Raw genomic sequence first — 15178 nt, 5'->3', positions numbered from 1 at the left:
GCTGGACTGGATGGGCCATCGACCTGATCCAGCAGCCTCATCTTGCGTTTTCATATTCTTACACTTCTTTTTCTTTCATGGCTGCCCCCACATTCCCTATTTATTCATTATTTATCGATCCCTTCCGCTTAACATCCTGCCTCGTGCTTCAAAAAGCCTCGGGCCTGCAATGTCCTCCGTCACCTGCTTGAGCTTCAAGCTGCAGGATATACAGCCTGGCAAGCGCAGAACCTGATGAGCCTCGTTCCTATTGAGATTTCCTCATCACTATTAATTTCTCCCCTGCTCCTGACAGATTTGGGAGCCACTTATTGAAATTCTTCCTTCTCCCGCCTTAGTGGAATCCAGCTCAGCCGCTGTCAAATCTGCCAACAGACGCGGCAATGCTCCTGTGATAAAATAGGTCCAATTCTCTCCCAATCTTACTTTCCTGGGGAAGAACAGAACTCATTAAATAATTATCAACTGTGACAAGAAAGTCCCCGGCCAAACACTTGCCGCTAATCTAGGCATGACAGCAGGACTATACCTTTCAAAGTGGTAATTAGCTAGATTAACAACAACATAAGTACCAGACAATGACATGGAAAGGACTGTCCCTAAAGGAGAGATTCATTATACATAGGGTTTAGTGTTTGCATGACTTATGAATGGTATTTTGCACCACACAACGGCACTCTGTCTTCTTCTTCTCCCCGCTCCATTTCGGCAAAGGAAGAAGGGAAGGAAGCATAGGTATAAGTGAGGCTGAGCATCATAAGAAGAGACTCTGGTTCATCCCACCTATGATGGGGACAAACGGCCATCGCTGATCACAGAAACAGGTACCGTGTGAACAAAATGAACTGCTATTTCCAGAATCAATTAGCACAGCAACAAGGGGTTAGACCAAAAACAATGCACCTCTAGAGAAAGCTGGCCAAAGTCCAGAAAAGTGAATGAAGCTATGGTGCTTATTGCCAGCTGAAGTCCCAGCATAATAATTCATATGGTATTTGCTTTCAGTTCGCAGAGGACAAATGTCTATATTATAGTGGTTTGTTTGTGCATTCCCTAATGACTCAAGTGGGGTTCAGGGTGGTGGGATTCCCCCATGAACTGAAGCCGAACTTTGACAATTCCCAAAAAAACTGCAAACACAAGAATGCCAGCTTCAGGTTTGAAGAGACTCGGGGCAAAGTCCAATAAGTTTCCCACACCCTCTCCTGTTGGTAGGATCTGCTGGGCTTAAGTGGTCATAGGGTGGTTGAGAGCCACCACTTTAATTTCCAGCCATGCTACATCCAGGGGGAATTGGGGGGAATTGCAGCTAGACCCAGCTACCTGGTGCTATTCAGAGCACTGAGACAACAGAAATAAGTAACAAATACAAGGCTCCAGGTCAGTCAGTGATGGGCCCTTAAGGTGTTGAGACCGTAGCCGCTGTCTAGGGATGCCAAGCACCAACACAAAGGTTGGCTCATTTTGGCAGCATAAGGAGCCACAGTAGAAGAACAAGTTGGCTATCAGAATATCAGATCTATCATTAGCTGGCTATGTGACCATAGGTCATCATAATATGGCATTATTAACATTATTTAAATTATGGACATTGCTGCCTTTTGAATAAGCTCTTTTAGGACTTGGCTGTAAAGGATTCACCTTGAAAATCCCATATGAGGCCTCCTGAAGTACAGTGGTACCTCTGGTTGTGAACGGGATCCATTCCCGGAGGCCTGTTCGCAACATAAAAAGCCCACAACCTGAAGCGCCATATCTGCACAGGTGCGCAGCGCAATTTGGCGCTTGTGTGCATGTGCGAAGTGTGATTTAGTGCTACTGTGCATGCGCGAGCGGCAAAACCCAGAAGTAACCCTTTCTAGTACTTCCAGGTTGCTGCGAGACGCAACCTGAAAAAATGTAACATGAAGCAAACGTAACATGAGGTATGACTGTATATGATCTGCCAATGAAGCCCTACTTCTGCTTTTATGTGGCAGCCAGATTAGTTGCCACATGAAACAGGGTCCTTTTGGTGGCAGCCCCAGAGTTTGGGAACATTTCCCCGCACAAGCTTTCTGCTTCTTTTTCTTTCTGGAAGGAAGTCAGTATTATTTGTCCTTTTCCTTTCCTTTTGCCCATTCTGGTTGTTGGTTGTTTCAGCCCCATTAGTTTTTTTGTTTTGTTTTGTTTTTAGTTTTCCATTGTTCCATTTTAACACTTTTAAAGGAATGTTTCTGGATGCCACTTCAGGAACAGTAACTCAAAAAGGCTTTAGAAATCCGGCAAGGAACCAAATGTTTTAAAGTGTTTTTGTTGTTTATCATAGAAGACGACGTGTAGCAGCATCTCTTTTGCATCCAGAAGCTTCCAGATTCGATCCCAGGCATCTCTATAGACCAAAAGTCTGCCTCCGTATAAGATAGCTTCCTATGCCCCTGTAGTGATTAAAATTTGCTAAGGCCACCAGGAATCAAGTAAAAGGGGTTTGGGAGCTGAATTTGGCTTGTGTGTCTCTGAGACCTGTCCCAATATATTTTGCTGCTTGGGGCAACAAGATGGTGCACCTGTTCACTGCTAAGTGGAATGGCAGATAAATCTTACTTCAACACTGGTGATGGGATAATGTTCTCTGTTTCTCCTGTGGGCAGCAAGCTAGCCTAGCAGATGCAAGGCAGGTGTTACCTGTAGGGCCAACAGCTTTAACCAGTATCTGAAGAAGTGTGCATGCACACGAAAGCTCAAACCAATGACAAACTTAGTTGGTATCAAAGATGCTACTGGAAGGAATTTGTTTCGAGCTTTAACCAGGGTAAAATTTTGGTGGCCCAGGAAGAACACCCAGGAGGAACTGCTGCCCCCAGAATCTGCCATCTGAGATAGCTGCCTCAGATAGGGCTGGTCTGGTGGTCTATCTGCACGTTACATGAAAATAGTCATGTCTACTTATAAGCCCAGCTCAAATGCTGAAATCCCCTTCATCCTTGCCTCCTCCCCCCCCCACCCCCCAGGATCTGAGCAATACCTCTGACATCACTCAGGCTATTCGCAAAATGAAAATGAAATGCTGCATAAATATTTGCCTAACTGGAAGAAGCCAGGGGAGTGGGTTGTTTGGAGTGTTTGCGCAAATCCAAGTGGAGATGGATGAGTCGGCGAGATGGCCAAAAGATGTATACAGTTTATCGCACAGCCCTGTTATTTATCACACGATAATCGCAAGCAAATATTTGGTATGGGGATATAGATGCACACATGCACACAGATCCGGACGGAGCCAAAGTTTTCCTGGCACGTGGAGTCCTCGCCGCCTGCGCTGCAAATTGTGAGTCTGCGGCTGCACTTGTTCCAGAATTGCTTCTCAGCTGCCAGCCCACTGAAGCGCCTCCGGCTTCGGCCTCATCCTTTGTTTGCTTGCCCATTAAAGTTCTTATCCCGCACTCCGTTTTGGCAGAAGATCCCATCATCTCTGCCTTGCGCTGGCCTAGGCCTTTCTCCTGCCTCGCTTTCTATTAACCTACAGCAACAATGGCCAGGAGTAAACTGGAGCAGCTGGTTACAGATCCCCACTATCTGACTGTGAAACAGCTGCTTTGCAGAAGGACCCCACTGCAAAATGTATACTGTGGAGCTGGGTCATATTTTAAGCCAACAGAGAACAAGAGAATGAAGAGAATGTGCCTCGTGCCTATTTGATGGCTGGGGCAGGGGGAGGAAAACCTGAGTTGCATACATCACTCTTCCTGGTTGCCATGCCCAAGCATCGCCTTCCAGGTATCTCCTTGGCATTATATCATGCCATTATCTATCTCTGCACCAGCGTCCATTGGCCCTCTTTCATCAGTCTGTGCAAAAAAAAAAATGCTTTCTGGATTTTCAGTCAAAATTAATATTTGCCGCTTGGCTATTTTTGGCAAGGTCCTCTTTGAGAGCATTTAATAGAAATGGCAAGCACGGGAACCGGATTTGAGCCTGTGAACATTTACCCTCAAATAACTTCATTTAGATGAGCGTCACTGGGAGCAAAATGAGACCTATTCGGAGCACTGTGGCTGCTCTTGTATCTTTGAAATGTTTCAGCACAACCTTCCTCTTTCATCCCTTAAGAATTAAGACCCATCTTGCCGGCACCTTTTACGTTCCAGAGTGCCCAATAGGCAATGGAACTGGAGCATACAAGGAAGGACTAGCTGATCAAAACTAACCTTAGATAAATAATAAAATCTAGAAATGCAGCTCTAATGAAAACCTCTGGCTGAATGCAGAGGAGTGGCGGGAGGCACAGGCTGCGGACCGCACAAGGGAAGAAGGCTCAGAGCCAGGGGATTGGTTGTGAGACAACAATGGGTGGTCAGAAGGAGAAGAGGTAGAAGATCGGAAGCTGAAGAGGTAGCAGAGTTTAGTGAGAAGGGAGAGTCTGTGGCAGAGAGAAGTCCAGAATCAGAGGCAGAAGCGGAAGCAGAAGAGGAGGGAGGTCAAGAAGCAGAGATGAGCCAGGCTGCTGAAGAAGACAGGGGGTCTCCCCCTTCTGCTGTGACCAGCTCCCATCCCCTGGTCTCCCAGAATCCAAAGAGGTACTAAGAGGGCAGAGCAAAGAAAAGACAAGTCAGAGAACCCAGGGGAGGAACGTTAGAGAGCAGTGGGAAGGTGAGAACCTTCAGTCCTCACAACTGTCTCATTGGGGCAAGACCTACTGGGAAGAGTTGCTGTGTTCATTAGGCCTGGACTTCTGGGTTGTCTCTTTTTGCGAAATTCCAAGTGGAGATGGATGAGCCGGCGAGATGGCCAAGAGATGTATACAGTTTATCGCACTGCATAAATGGGTGTCTTCCCCTTTTCTGCAAATGCAAAAGGAAAGGAAAAGAGTATTTCTCGATTTCCTTCATCAGTAACATTGCTTAAAACCATTACTTACAATTAAAATATTTAATTAAAATCCTTTCACCAGTTGGGATTCAACTAATGAAGCCTGTCAGTAGAAGCCCAGCATAAGGACTTCCACTTGCACAATGGGGCTTCTTCCCCCCTCCTCCCCCAATGTGCCCCCCAAATTTGCTCAGTGGGGTTCAAGAGAAACCCCAGATCAGCATGCAAAGGTGGAGAGGAGATTATTCCATCTGGAAAGCTGAAATGATTGCCCTGACAAAACAATTGCCTTGCCATCATGCTGAATTTCTCCCTTTGTGTGCATTTCAGGCTATTGTTACCAAATGTATGAGTATGGAGTTTCCACTGAAATTATGGAGTTAGTAGCACATTCCTTCCAAAATTGATTTTGCTTACTCACAGGATGACTTCATGCCAAGCAAGCATTTGTTTAAAACTGTATTTAGTCCTCCTAGAAATGAATTGTAGAAATAAAAGGCTGGGAGAGACCATCACTTTCAGTTCACATTTAAAGACAAACCTACCAAATCTGCACTTTTCAAAACAGAAATGCAGCCGCTCTTAGAAATTTGCGCTTCTCTAAATTTTGCACTGCAGTTGTTCTGTCCAGTAATGTGTACAAAAGTGCATATACTATGGTAAAGTGAGCATAAAAACACACGTATTAATGAAAACAGCATAGACAAATGAATTATAGCTCCAAAGTTTGCTCTACACACATGTGTATATTAGGTAAAATTGCATACAAACAGGTACTATATTGCAAGAAATTCACACTAAAATGCTGGCGAATTTTCATGAGGACTTTTAAAAACATAATTATAATTGTAACCAGAATGTGTGCTGAAATTGATCAGGAATGTCCTTCAAATCCGTGTCCTGCTCTGGCTCACCAGAAGCGGCTTAATCATGCTGGCCACATGACCCAGAAGCTGTACGCCGGCTCCCTTGGCCAGTAAAGCGAAATGAGCGCCCCAACCCCAGAGTCGTCCGCGACTGGATGTAACGGTCAGGGTTCCCTTTACCTTTAAACTTCATAAGGTGAAATCCTATTGGCGAAAGTAGAGACTCCACAGCGCCATCTGGTGTCACAGTGTTATGATGCATATACGGTAAAGCACTTATTCTTGACTAACGTAGCCAAGCCCAAGACTGGCCACTGTGAGAAGAGGAAGTTGGACTAGATAAGCCATTGGCCTGATCCAGCAGGCTTTTCTTATTTGCTTGTGTTGAACATATCTTGTGAACCGCCCTGAGATCTTGTGATGAAGAGCATTTTTATTATTATTATTATTATTAGGTGGAAGAGTTGTCCAGAATCCAAAGCCAGAGGAACAAAGGAACTTAATGTGCCCGTCTGAACTCTAGCATTTAACTTTCTGCTTCCATAGTTTGGATTCAGATAAAGTGGATGTCTCATCGCCAACAGTTTGACAATATCCACTAAACAATAATCAGAGAAAGTAGCACTTACTTGTAGCCTGGATGATCCTGCAATGTTAACAATCGCAAGCACCCTGGGGGACAAAGAGGACCATTCATGTGAAGTACCTTCATCATGCCGTGCTGGATTAATCACTTAAAAAACTCTTCAGCCATTGCTCGAGTGAAAACGATATAGCAGAGCCATTGATCAGACACAGGAGAGCTAGGGTTTATTCAAATAAATGAATGTGATGCAAACCACACTGTTGACCATTGGCTCTATTGTGTGGGAGATTTCCAGCAAATATAGGAATGCATTCTGTGCTGCTTAACTGTACACATTCCATCATTAAAATCATACGGTTTTAGGCAAAATTATTGTTGGCATCCCTATGTCTTGGGAGACAACGGAGGTGTGCACCTTTGGTGGTCAAGTCAAATTGTTGGAAGGTTACAGCATCTGCTGTAGAGACTGATACAGGAGAGACATGTTTAGCTGCAGCTGGGGCAGATGAAACTGGCCGGTTGTGCTGCTGCAGATACACCATGGAGTTTCTTTTCTCTGCTCTCCTCCCAGTGGTCATTCCTCCTCTGGTCACTGCTGTGGATGCACGACCTGACTGCCTGTCTCCAGCGGTGGAGCATATGCCCCGCGCTGCCCAGGGTGGACGCGCTCCAGAGGGGGGCGTGGCACGGAGGGTGCCCTCCCAGGTGCGGGATAGTTGCTCGGGTGCCCGGAGTGGCACACTGCCCGCCCGCGACTTCAAAGCCTCCCCCAAGCTGTCAAAACGAAGGGGGAAGTGGGGAATGCCGTCAGCAAAGTGGCGCAGCTCTGCCCCTTTCCCCGACGGCTCAGGGTAGGCTTGGGAGTCGCAGGCAGGCGGCACGCCAAATGTCACCCCCCTCAGTGAGGGCAGCCAGGGCGGACCACCCCCCACTGCCCCCCTTCCTACGCCCCTGCCTGTTCACCAGCATAGAAATTGCTGTGAACATGCTGGGAATGCACATAGAATCATAGAGTTGGAAGAGACCACAAGGGCCATCCAGTCCAACCCCCTGCCAAGCAGGAAACACCATCAAAGCATTCTTGACATATGCCTGTCAAGCCTCTGCTTAAAGACCTCCAAAGAAGGAGACTCCACCACATTCCTTGGTAGCAAATTCCACTGCCGAACAGCTCTTACTGTCAGGAAGTTCTTCCTAATGTTTAGGTGGAATCTTCTTTCTTGTAGCTTGCATCCATTGCTCCGTGTCCGGTTCTCTGGAGCAGCAGAAAACAACCTTTCTCCCTCTTCTATATGATATCCTTTTATATATTTGAACATGGCTATCATATCACCCCTTAACCTTCTCTTCTCCAGGCTAAACATACCCAGCTCCCTAAGCCGTTCCTCATAAGGCATCGTTTCCAAGCCTTTGACCATTTTGGTTGCCCTCTTCTGGACACGTTCCAGCTTGTCAGTATCCTTCTTGAACTGTGGTGCCCAGAACTGGACACAGGGTCATCTTAAGCATGGTGCGCAGATCGCTCCGGTGCCCCCGCCCCGTTTATCCCCACGGCTGGTGGGCGGGTGCAGCGCACAGTGCGGTTTCCACGCAGCTCCGCCACGCAGCGCCCTGGCGCCCCGCGCCACCCAGCCTACCCCTAGAGCCAGCCCTGACTGGACACAGTACTCCAGTACTCCATCTGTGTTTGAGACTCTGGCCTGCCGTAGACAAAAGACCCTCCAAGTGGCCCTATTTGCCAAGTACAGTCATGGAATTATGAAACCCATCCCGGCTTCTGATTTGATCCCAGAATGTCCCGATTTCCTCTACCAGTGCTGCTGCTGCAGAACTCAGGGAGGAGGATGAGCTGCCTCTTGTCCTGAGCAACCACTTGTCCTGTGGCAGCTGTGAGGGACCATCCCATTGCCTCTCCATGGCTGCCGCCGCTGGCCTCCTCAAGTGAGGAGGAAGAGAGGCTGCTGCCACCGGGGCCCAGTCCCACATGACATTCCAGCTCTGAGGGGCAGGCAGAGGGCAGGGCTGCCCTGAGCAGGAAGAAAGGGGGAGCAGAGTTGAGGGCTAGGAGCCTTGATTTGGAGGGGGGATGCTTTGTGCAACTGAGTTTAATTTTTCCCCTTTCTAAAAATTATTTAATGGTGTGCATTTTTCTTTTTGTAAATCTACCAAAGAATAATAATTTAAAAATGAGATTAAGGGTTCCCCCTCCCTCTTTTAAATAATAATATTTTATTCTTTTTTTCCATATATTTGTTACTCAACAATTATATTCCAATTCATCAAAACTAGTGACTTCCCACTCACCCAACATCAATGTTTATAACCCAAATGACTTACAATTGTGTTTTAAGGTTCTGCCTTATCTAACTTCATTCTCTCTAATGTGTTTCTTATTATATTCTGCTGTTTTCTTACACTTCAAACTCCTCTGGGGTCTTTGCATATGGGAAATAAGTAGAAAGGGGTTTTCTCAGGACGGTGGAGGGTGTGTACTCTGCTGGGGGGGAGGGAATTGGAGGCCAAGGAGGGTCAGTTGTGGGGGGGGAGTGAGAAATGCCCCTATTTTCATGTGAGGAATGTTGGAGGGTATAGGATGGTGGACTAGATAAGACTTTGGCCTGCTCCAGAAGAGCTGCTTCTTATGTTCTAAGACAGGGGTCTTAGGTTGCCTACCCCTGTTCTAAGATTTTGGAATAAGGGCTCTGTGACCTGCCCACACTCCTAAGACCATGTAAGGCATTCCACAAATACGCTGAGCTTTGAAACCTATGTGCTGGGGTTCCCCGCACAACCCCAATTTGTCATCTTAAAGGCAGGGGAAGTTGGTGAGTGAGCCAAGGCCACCACAGTGAGCTTGTGGCGACACTGATAAATATTCAAGCCCATGTCTTTCAAATGTTATTGTGATTCACCTTCCCCTCCTTCCTTCCCCTGCTCCAGTCATCTTGCTGGCTCAGAATTTTCTACTTTTGTCTCAAACCTCAGCTGCCTTCAGTTTATTGCAGATGACTGCTATTGTCTTTGTCTCTGTCTATCCGCTTCGCTGTGTCTCATTTTCCTAAAGTACCTGGCACCCACTTTTCCGTAACGTCGTTCCTTTGTTTCAGGAAAAGCATAATTTCAGGAGACAGCAGAAATACCGTTCCAAAGGCCAGGAGGTGACATCCTTTCTCACCTGATCTTTATTCATATCTGGGTTTAATTGCATTCTTTTTTATTTTCCATTTCTCAAGCACCTTGCACCTCCCTTCCTCCCTGACAGGAAGATGCATTTTGTTTCTCATAAAAATTGCTTTCCTGCAGCTTTTCCATTCTTCAGAAATGTAAGGCCCTTCTGGCATCTGGTGGCGTTTCGCGTGCATTGAAACACATGCACACACACAAACGCAGCTTGTTGCTTGTATAACTTATGACATTCTTCTCTTTCTTAAGCTATGTAGCCCTTACAACTTGATGTGTGTGTATATATGCATGTGTGACATTCACTTGCACTACACACACACACACACACACACACACACACACACACACACACACACACACCAGGTTGTAAGGGCTGCACAGCTTAAGAAAGAGAAGAATGTCAAAAGTCCCGTCCCGACATTCATTTGCACTTTCATCTGATATTTTCCGTTCCACTGAAATTGGTTCATTTTGCACAGGTGTTCCTTCCATTTGGTTATCTCCTGATGCACATTTTGCATATACATTTTAATGTAATTTTTAAATGTACTTTTTACAAAGACATGGATGCGTCAGCCACCAACAGATATTTACCTTCCCTGTGTGTTCCTGTTGAACGTTTATGGATTTCCTGAGGGGAAGCCCTGTTAGTCTTTCGCAGCAAGAGGAATTAAGAATCTTGTGGCATTTAAAAGACAAAGTTAATGAAGTGTCTAATGGCCCATCATAAAGCCATCTCTGGCTGCAATCCTCGTGATTTCTACAGTGGCACGTCTAGTTGCGGACACGATCTGTTCCGGGGTGCCGTTCACACCCCAAAAAGTCCCCAACTAGAGCGGCGCTTCTGCGCAAACGCGGAGTGTGATAGAGCACTTCTGTGCATGTGCAAAGCATGCAGAACGCTTCTGTGTGTGTGCATGTGGCAAAACCCAGAAGTATACACTTTCGGGTTTGCCACGTTCGCAAGCTGAAAAGACGCAACATGAACCTAACACAACACGAGGTATGACTGTACTCAGAAATAAGTGCTACAGAATTCAATTGAGATTACTGCCAAGTAAGTGTGCTTAGCCCTTCTTGCCAGTTATTATTGCAACCTATAGCACCCACTTAACCACATATATGTTCTTTTTTATTTTTTAAAAAATACAACATTTTATTTCATCAATGCATATCTTGCTATCATGATTTCATAGTTCAACATAAACATAATCCTGTCTCTTTCCCTCACTCAAGTAACAGAGAAAGTTTCACACCTTGGTTATATTTTGCTCTTTGTGTCCTGGATTGCATGTGGGCATTTTCAGCATTTCACGGGCACTCACTGTAATGCACTTATATGAGTCCTTTCTGGAAGACAACATTGTATTTCACAGACGTACATTTTATACCAACAATGTTGCTAAAAACTAACACTCAAAGGAATTTATGTTTTAGATGTTTGTAGTAGACATCATTTTGCATTTGTTAGCCTGAAATCCTCAAACATTTCCTGAGGAGCACTGATAAATACCGGTACCACTTTTATCAGGGGAAGTAGCAACGCATATGCAAATAAAATACATTGCAAAGCAATGCAGTATCTATTTACATATTAACTATGCATTAAGAGGGGGAAAAACTTTCAACTAAAGCAAAAAAAAAAGCATTCATAGCAAGAGCCCCTGCTGTGGTGGTGGTGGTCAGGTCAAATGGGCAGGTAGAAGGGAATCCATTTCCTAGTTTTCAGTGGGTCCCTCCAATACGCTAATGAGAAAAACCTGCTTTGACTTCCTCCAATCTGAATGACCCCTTCATGGATCAATGCCTTGTCGTGGCGAAGGGGCTTGAGTAACTCAGAGAAGCTATGAGCTATGCCATGCAGGGCCACCCAAGATGGACAGGTCATAGTGGAGAGTTTTGACTAAACGTGATCCACCTGGAGAAGGAACTGGCAAGCCACTCCGGTATCACTGCCAAGAAAACTCCATGGACAAATACAACAGATGCTCACTGGAAGAACAGATCGTGAAGCTGAGGCTCCAATACTTTGGCCACCTCATGAGAAGAGACGAATCCTTGGAAAAGACCCTGATGTTGGGAAAGATTGAGGGCACTAGGAGAAGGGGACGGCAGAGGACGAGATGGTTGGACAGTGTTCTCAAAGCTACAAACATGAGTTTGACCAAACTGTGGGAGGCAGTGCAAGACAGGAGTGCCTGGTGTCACGAAGAGTCGGACACAACTAAACAACTAAACAACAACAACAATAATCTGAATGAGACTACTGTAGTTACAGGTAGGTAGACATCAAGAAGTAGGGTCACATAGGTCACATCACGTAGGTAGGGTCCCGAAGAGTCGGACACAACTAAACGACTAAACAACAAGCCGTGTTGGTCTGACATAGTCGAAACAAAATAAAAAAATTCCTTCCAGTAGCACCTTAGAGATCAACTAAGTTTGTCATTGGTAGGAGCTTTCGTGTGCATCCACACTTCTTCAGAATGAGACTGTGAGAGTTGTAAAGATGCTCAGAGCAAAACTTAAGAGCTGATGCTTGTCAATACTGGCCTAGGCAAGATCCAACTCAGGATGATGCAGCACTGTACTGTAACAGGCAGATGAAATAAGTCCCCAGTTTAAAACTCACCCAAGTCATGACTTTTCAAGATGGCCTTGGGCAAGCTGGTATCTCTTCATTTCAGCAACCCATCTGTCATGTGAGGATAATACTATGGGCATCCACAGCAGGCTTGTTAGCACAAAGAGGACTTAAGAGGATGCAAGTGAAATACTATGAACACTTCAAAGCAGGAACACCTCTTACCAGTCCAGTTTCTGCATGCCCCCACTGCCTGTTTGTGGTTTTGCATGGCTGGAATGTGTCCTTGAACTCTGATCATGCTTCTTGTTTGCCTCCATGGAGGACAGAGAGGTATGTGCAAGTGCGGGTAGAAAATAGCCTTCTGTACAAAGGTAAAACTCAACACTTGGCGATCACCACTCTTTTGCCTCTGGCCTCGCCCAACACTGGCATATGCCCAGAAGGGAAAACAGCACTCAGGCTGGAAAAAGGTTCCTCTCTGCTGGTTTCCAGAACGTGGAGTTCCATTTAAGCCTTGGTTTAAACCCTATACCAAGTGTAAGTGGGCCTAGTAAGCAGGTTAACTGCACATTCACCCAGGATCTGTTACATGAAAATCTCGCCCGATTTCCTTGCTAGTGCAGAAGCTCCAGAAATTGTCGAACGGAAGCTCACTCCTCTCCCAAAAAAGTAACCTACTGAACAAGCAAATTTCTATTTCAAGGTCAGAATATTGTGTCAAAACGCAATAGAAAAATGAGATCGGGGAAATGAGGAGAGAGGGGTAGAGAATAGCATTTATTTTTTTAAAAAGAATGAAATAACCAATTGACTTCTCCGTGGTCAAGGCATTCACTCTGATTTGGTTCCTAATGATCCTCTAGTATGTATTGTGCTCTGTTTTATGTGCGCTTATGATAGTTAAGAGGTGGGGTACAGTGGCGACAGCTTTCTATTATGGTTTGATGGGGAAGGTGTATGAATTTATAACGTTAAACAAGAGCAAAAGTCTCCCTATCCACCGCATATTTAAACAAAAAGATGTCAGCTTTTGTAGCTGGTACTTACTCATCTTATAGTCCCACAAATGTTTGCTAAAGTTTGTTTTTTTAAAAAAATAATAATAATATCAAAACACACACACAACGGCATGAAAATGAAACGTAGATGAAGAAAATCAGCTGTGACTTAACAGCTGCCCCCTTTAGGAGACCACTCAGGAAAGTGCCAAACATCACTTGGTTGGGTGGCTTTGAAAAACCAACAGCTTGTTTTTCAAATGCGTCTGTCCTTGACTGAGACAAAGAACTATGTTTAAGGAGTGGCATATTAACCATGACCTACTCATTTGTATCCTTTCAAACCTTTTCTGAAGAACAGCCGTACGTGGTGCTAAGTAAAAGCTCTTTGGAGTATCCCGCCATTCCGTGCCATATTCAGATCTATTTTAGGGTTCAACAAAAACAAAGAGGACCTTTCAGCCGCATGGTGTGCGGGGAAAAAATGTATTACATGAGGACAATAATAGCAAGAGGTGAGTCGTTTTTATTCTGTTAACTCGGTGCCCATGGCATTCCACTCCACAACACGGCAGCTTCTGTCATAAACATCTGAGAAAACTCAGATCATTGTGGATAACTAGCGAGTTTGCTACCCAATGGCGGAAATGCATATAGAAAAGTGGATGCAAAAGATGGGACAGAGCTGAGTGAGCTGAATGCTTAGCCCAACTTCCATGTTTTCAGGTGGCTTGACCTCACCTCCCCCCCCCCAAGCATTGGTGCACTTAAATCCATTGCAAGTCATGTGCTTAAGGAAGCCTAAGTTCATAGGGTTGCATGGCAAGACTGCAGTCTTATGCATGCTTTAGGACTAAGTCCCATAGTGCCTGGACCTCAAACTATGCTGTGCTTTCTGCCTTGGGCAGAGCCTTCCAGCTTTCAAATATCACCTGGATTTCCATGTCCCTTTGCCACCAGCTCAAGTTCCTCCCAGACTCTTATTTCTTCACCCTTATGCACCCACTGTTTAGTCTTTCCTCAGATCCCTGCTTTCCAGTGCTCCACCCACTCTCTTTCTATATCTAGAATATTTTATTAATTTGCAGTAAAACAGCATTGCTCAGTTTCAACAACACCTGCAGAGTGTTGCATGTTTCTATTTATCACATTTAACAAGAAAAATTGAGCAGTGACACTGTCAAATAGCTGAACCACCTACTCCATTCCTTCAGTCACCCTGGCTCTCGGCTAGGCCTGCTTCACACCCATCCAGCACATGCCTTTGGACTCTTTGCCACTTTGCTTCCCGACCTTCTGTGATTTCCACCCACTCAGATTCTCAGTCTCTACTGATGTAGCTCCTCCCAGTCCTGGGTCCTTGTGGGAATGACCTATTGCATTCTTCCCTGAAGTTGAGCCTTTGTTCTCTCACCCACAGCAGTTGGAATGTTTGGGAGTGGGAACCTTCCCTAGCCTTCTTTCAACATGCTCCCTGCCGCATGCAGTGAATGTGCGAGGGGAGAGCAAGATTGTGCCCACTAGCCATGCACACTGGTGTTGGCATATACACTGGTCATAGCCTGTGAATTTGGAGGTAGCACGAAAGGGGAGCTAGGCTTGCACATTTGTTCGTAGAATTTTTCCATGCAAGCAGGGTGTCTCAGCTAAATGTTGCCAGAGGCTTCGCTGCCACACTACATAGTTGACAGAAGAGCATGACAGCTGTGGCCTTGCCACGCACATCTTCTATAGGGATGTGACGTTAGAAGCAAAAGGTGACAAGTGTGACAATATTATTTTGAAATTCCTGCTTCCACTTGTATGCTTATATGCAGATGATATGTAGATTTTGCTATTCTTATGAGACTGTTTTCATAGGTTGGTGTTCCGAGAAACCCTTGTGGGCAGCAAGCAAGGCAGGTTACACATATCATAAGCAAATAATATATTTAATTCTAATGAGCTGTAAACGCAGCTAATTGTAGCAGATTGGAGCCCCTTTGTTAATCTCGTGTTTTTAGCAAGGTCACATTGCTTAGCCCTGCTTATCCACGGCATGGTCCCAATTTCAAATTTATGTCTCTGTCAATTAAAGTCACTGATAGTTTATCAAACTGATAGCCCAGACAAT

This window comes from Zootoca vivipara, chromosome 3 (assembly GCF_965207765.1).
Source record: "Zootoca vivipara chromosome 3, rZooViv2.hap1.1, whole genome shotgun sequence".
NCBI lineage: Eukaryota > Metazoa > Chordata > Lepidosauria > Squamata > Lacertidae > Zootoca > Zootoca vivipara.
Note: the sequence above shows the minus strand (reverse complement) of the source record.